This window comes from Microcebus murinus, chromosome 5, assembly GCF_040939455.1.
Source record: "Microcebus murinus isolate Inina chromosome 5, M.murinus_Inina_mat1.0, whole genome shotgun sequence".
Classification (NCBI taxonomy): domain Eukaryota; kingdom Metazoa; phylum Chordata; class Mammalia; order Primates; family Cheirogaleidae; genus Microcebus; species Microcebus murinus.
Genome location: NC_134108.1, coordinates 35,462,841 through 35,469,280, shown reverse-complemented (window position 1 = coordinate 35,469,280; position 6,440 = coordinate 35,462,841).

Genomic DNA, 6,440 nt, shown 5'->3' with positions numbered 1-6,440 from the left:
AAATTAATATACTCAGTATTCAAGTAGCTCATATCACTCACAAATTTTTCTCTAACAAAGAAAAGCATCTATTGTATATGTTAGTAGAAAACCTAGCAGAAGTGTACACAGGACCAGCCAGCCACACAGCTGACTTTGTATCAGCAATGAATACACACAGAGCACCCACCTCCCACTTTTCATATTTCCATACTGCCCACACACAGCCAACCTCTGTTCAGATGATCATTTTTACTAAACGCTTCACCTCCCACAAAGCAATAGTGTGCAAGGTTTATATAATTAATGCTTGTAAGGGGCTATTAGAGCCTTGTTTGAAAGATGCCTTTGAAGAGGAAAGGATTGTTGATACTATGATGTCCTGGATTTCTTATCCTTATCAAGATTGTTTCTATGGGGAAAAGCTACAGAAATGATAGATGGGACCACTTTTATTCAGCACAGTTACAGGTGGCAAAACACGGCTGCAGGACTCAGGCAAGAATGTGTCCCTGGGCAAAATCAACTGTATAAACATGTGTCCTGTCAATCACTAAGAATTCAGGTACCATACTTTATAGAGTAGGGATAATGCTAATTCCATCCTGCTTACAGTGTGCTTTGTACTAGAAAAGTTCAAGGCTCTTTGCAAGCACCATAATTTAGCAAAGCATCAAATGAAAGCTACACAAAAGAAAGTTGATGCATTATGAAAAATTAAGACATTGTTTTTATTCAGCCATTAATCCAGGCAGGATTAACATTTGGTGCTACAAACTCTTTCCTCTATACAGACTACTTTTGTTGTCATTTAGGAAAGGAAGGAAAAGGAAATTGATCTTCACTGAGTATACACAATGAACTATATACTGCTAGGAGTTTCACATTTAACTTATTTGATCTTTAAAACAACTCAGCCAGGTGTATTTTTCAGTAGAGGAAACTAAGACTCAGAGAGAAAAATTAATTTGGCTTAGATAACATAGGCTACTAAGTGACAGCAATGAATTTAACCCAGGTCTGCCTGATTCCTAAGCCAATGCTCTTTCCATCATACATACAAAGCAGAAGAAAATAAACCACCAATCTAGTAGTTTCTTCCTTCTAGTTTATCCTTACCCTTGAAAAGAACAGAGAAAGCTATCTCATACTCTGCTAGCCCTCATTTCTCTTGTCGAACCCTGCCCTGCCCTGTGGACTAAAATATACAACTTAGCATTTGGTTACTTACAGGAAGATTCCATTTTAAAGTAGTACCTGATCCACACCTATCCACTTCCAATCACATACACATACCACCTCCCCTTCCACGGTCACAGGGATCACTAATGTCATTACTATGGTAGGAATTCCAAAAGGAAAAAAAAAGAATCAGTGTATTCGGTCATGGAAAATAGAGAAAATCAAATGGAAAATAGACAAAATATCTGAAAACAACAGTAATGACATAAGACACCTTGTATGGGAAGCTAACCCTCAGTTCAAAAATATGTTACCCATGTGTAGACCAAAATTTTAAAAGATACTTTGTTATACTATTGGAATTCTACAAAATAGCAAATCACTTAAGTTCACAAACAACCTTTTGTAAAATACACATTCCACCAAGAGGGCTAAGAGGCATTAACATTCATAATTTAGGGACAATTAGTTCACATTGTTTCCCCCCCAAAATACCTCTATGAGATTAACTGCACTGAGAAAATGTCTATGTTTATTAGGAGAAAGAAGGTGGAAGTAGATAATTTCGAAGCACAGGGTAGCTTGATGGGTGGGAGGAGAGGTTTAGGGATCAGGGAATAATGCTGGTCTTGGGCTCGTATGAAGCACTCAATACCACCAACCCAGGGAAGTAGCATTAACAGAATGTGAGACAAATAGAAAGGGATATGAGAGGATATTAAGAAGAAATTAGGGAATTGGGGAGAGTTTTAACGAAATGGTTCTAAACTTCTTCCAGAAGTGTAAATACAATGGATGCTGTCAACAGGTGAATGGATAAACAAAATGTGACATATACATACCATAGAATATTATTCAGCCATAAAAAAGAATGAAGTTCTGATACAACATGGAGAATCTTGGAAACATCATGCTAAGAGAAATAAGCCAGACACAAAAGGACAAATATTATATGATTCCAATTATATGGAATATCTAAAATAGGCAAATTCATTGAGACGGAAAATAGATCAGAGGTTACCAGAGAATGGGCAGAGGAGGTAATGAGGAGTTATCACTTAATAGGTACAGAGTTTCTGCTTGGGGTGATGAAAAGTTTTAGAAATAGGTAGTGATGATGGTTTTACAGTATTGTGAGTACAGTTAATGTTACTGCATTGTACATGTTAAAATGGTTAAAATGACATATGTGTATATATCATGCCACAATAAAAAACATGTTTCTAAAATGCAAGGGAGAAGTTCAGAAAAAAATTTTAAGCAAGAGAAATGAAGTTATCTCTTGTCTATTTACTAAAAGACATTGTTTTAAAATTATAATAATTAAAACAGTGAGATGCTAACACATACACAAAAAACCAAATAAGTGAAATTAAATATAAAGTCTATCAGCAGATCTAATTATACACATGTATTTGGTATGTCACAAAGCAGGCATATATAAGTCAGTAAAAAAGTAATGCATGAGCATCAACAGTGGATTTAAAGACAACTTAATGAACCATTTGAAGGTGCAGCTGCTTGGTGAGGGCGAGCATTCTGCCTGTACCATGCACCAATTTCTCCCCAGGTAAAAGCATGATACCTGGTATATTGTAGGCATGCAGTTAATGTTTTGTTGAATCTATGACTTAAATTCACTCCTAAATAACAAAATATACCAAAATAAATTCTAGATTGAGTGACTTTTTTAAGTGGGAAAAATATAAAAAACTGATCAACTTGATAAGGAAAAAACGTGATGCATTTACATATCAAAAAGTACATAAATAAGATTTTTTAAATGGTAAACTGAAATAAATATATATGTATATTTGTAATATATTAGACAAATATTAAGTGTCTTGATTTAAAATAAGTACTTTTAACTCAATAATAAAAAGATAACTACCTCATGATAAAAATTAGGCATACTAATAGTCAATAAAATTACAAATAGCTAATAAGATTATGAAAAAAATTTCCAACATCATTAATAATAAAAAATTAAAATGATAGATATCATTTCACCTATCAGATTGACATGTAATAAAATGTCTAGTGTTGGTGATGATTCAGGGAAGTGAGTCTCACACATTGTTGGCAGAGGTATAAAGTGATCCAACAGTTATGAGAGGTAATTTGACAGAAAATATCAAAAGTATTTAAAATGTAAACACTATTTTGTCACCTGATTCCATTTCTAATAATTTAGACTAAAGATAATTTAAAACATGCATATTTTTTTGCTACAAGATTATTTCAGCCTTTTCATAATAGAAAAAATATGTAAACATTTAAATGTCCCATAATAAGGAATAGTTAAGTAAATTTATGATACTACCATACAAGGGATTACTATACTATTGGGAGAAAAAAGTTGTTACAAAAAATATTTAATGAAATGGGGGGATGTTCATTATATACATTTAGGTTTTTAAAAAAGGTTACATACTATTAGGTGAAATGATCTCATGTTTTGTGAAAAAGAAAAAAAAATACAAACTGGAAGGAAAATCATCAAAGTATTGACAATAATTGTCTCTGGTTGTCAATTAAATGGCAGTTTAAATGTTCTTATCAGTGCTAACACAATTTATTAATTTTTCTGCATTGAACATGTATTGATACTGTAATATAAAAGCAATGAAACACGTTTTTAATTTTAATAAACAACAACAAAATAAATCAGGGAACTTTATCCCCTGTTCTGAGGAGCCAGGATTAATCAGCTATATCTTTCTCTTTCCATGTGTTAAACATGTTACTAAGCATTTGACATGCATTATTTTATTTGATTTTTATTACATCGTTACGTATCATTAAGCCCACGGATGAGGTCCTGGTTTCAGAAAAAATAGCATGCTCAGGGGCAGGCAGCTAGTGACAGAGCTGGGTATGACCAACCTCCCTAGTGTCTGATTCCAAAGCTTGTGTTCTTAATCACAAACTTCCCTGGGTTTTACTGTGGAGTAGGTAGTCTTTTTGAGGGTAGACTCAAAACACTAACTGCCAAGTATCACATGGTCTCTATGAGAAAATGTTCCGACAATCCAAACAATATATTTATAAATGGCCTTTGGGAAACAGTTTTTTTGTTAAGTTGTGTGTTGCTTCTGCCTGTTTGTGTCTATGTCACATGCATTATTCTTGGAGGCAATGTCCAGTAATGGATAGGAACACTGGCTCAGAATTAGATTCCTTGGGTCGAGCCTGACCATACGCCTTCATACTAATAAAACCACTTAACTTCAGTGGACAGTCACTTAACTTCACTGGATCTCATTCCTTACCAGTAAAATAAAGATAATAATGATTGTACCAACCTCAAGGAGTTCCAGTGAGGATTAAATGAACTAATTTACATGGTGCTTTGTGGATTAGAAAAAGTGTCAGACAGGTAGCAAGCACTAAATAAATGATAGCTATCATGGTCATTATTAATGTATTCTCTGGGTAGTAAATTTCCCAAGAGCAAGAATTACATGTTGCATTACTTTTGCATTCCTTAAAGAGCTCACTAGGTGATTGATCAAGAGATTAAAGCTAGAAGTAAAGTAATTTCTCACAAGAAGTTATCAGCACTAAAAAATAGCCTCTCTGATTTGACAAGAGTGCTCCTTTGTTAACTTTTATTGACTAATAGGAGCCTTGTTTTTATCTCATGTGTGATGAGGTGACTAGAAGAAAATAACTATTTTAGGCTGTCTTGGATTTCCTTATTAAACATCACTATTGTTTACCAATTGAATATTCAACATTTAAACACAAGTTACTTTCATTTCAACAAGGCCTTTTCAGGAAAGATATAACTTTATGTGACTAAAAATAGTTAAATGACACCTGAGTGTAAAATCCTTGAAAGTTTATTTATGGCACCTTGTAGAAGGCTAACTGTAACTTATTTCTTTCAGTAAGAAACTAGCAGGAAAGAATCACGGCTCAATCTTTCAATGAAAGCATTTAATCTGGATAAGTCTGGAGATATCTAGCAGTATTCATGTACTATGTGTTACTTTGAAGTCAATGAAGCTGGAAATCTCACTTTAAAAAGTTCTCTTAATCATTGAGAGTATAACCTTGTTCTGATTTTAATTATGACATGGCAGATTTTAAAACAAATCTGTAAATACTGATGTGCAAGTCCTGGCACAATTACGTGAATACTCCATAAAGCAGATAGTGAACATGTTTTTTCATATAAATTGGGTCATATTAAGTAAATTCAAGCAATTTGATTAAAAGCAGTAGCTTCCCAAGTATTGAGCCAACAGTCAGTCCTACCTAATGATGCTTTTCTAATAGCTAAATAACTTGTACTGAGAAATAAAAAATATCAAAAATTCCATTTACCAAAACAAAGTGTTAGAATATTTCCTCTATTGTAGTTCTTCTACTGTAATGCCTTTAATTTGAGTTGTTAACAACAACTAGAACAAGGAAGAACCTTCACTAGATTGAGCAAGCATATCTAATGAATTATAGCTCTAAACATCTCACTTCTCTTAAAAACCTCCAGTGGCTCTCAAATGAATTCAAGAAGATACTCAGCTCAGAATGCAAGCTTCTCTATGATTTGCCTACAGCCTAACTCATGTTCCAAGACAACTCTCTCCCCTCTACTCAGTTTCCCTCCATTTCACTCCAGCAAAGAAGAACCCATCCTTCCTTAAGAATCACTTGCCCTGTTCAGCCTCTGTGTATCTTTGCAAATGCTGGTCTCTCTCCAAGAAAGTCTATTTAAGACTGTAGCTATTCCACACACCCTTCAAGGCCCTGCTCAAATGCCTCTTTTTCCCTTAACCCCATGATAGCACCATAGAATAGATAAGGGGTTAGCTACCTCCTTCCCATAATGTTTAAGAGCAATATAAAGACATCCCAATAAATATAATATCTAAGTAAAAATAGGTGTGCTTATTATGTAAATGAAGCTTACAGATAAAAATCCTTGGGCCACCACCACCCTTCCAACGGGACCTCTGCCTCTAATCCTGTACAAAAAATACAAAAATTCTGGAGCTACCACTGGTAAACTCTCCTTTTAAAAACAAATCCCTCGGCCGGGCGCTGTGGCTCACGCCTGTAATCCTAGCTCTTGGGAGGCCGAGGCGGGCGGATTGCTCAAGGTCAGGAGTTCAAAACCAGCCTGAGCAAGAGCGAGACCGTCTCTACTATAAACAGAAAGAAATTAATTGGCCAACTGATATATATATACAAAAAATTAGCCGGGCATAGTGGCACATGCCTGTAGTCCCAGCTACTCGGGAGGCTGAGGCAGAAGGATCACTTGAGCCCAG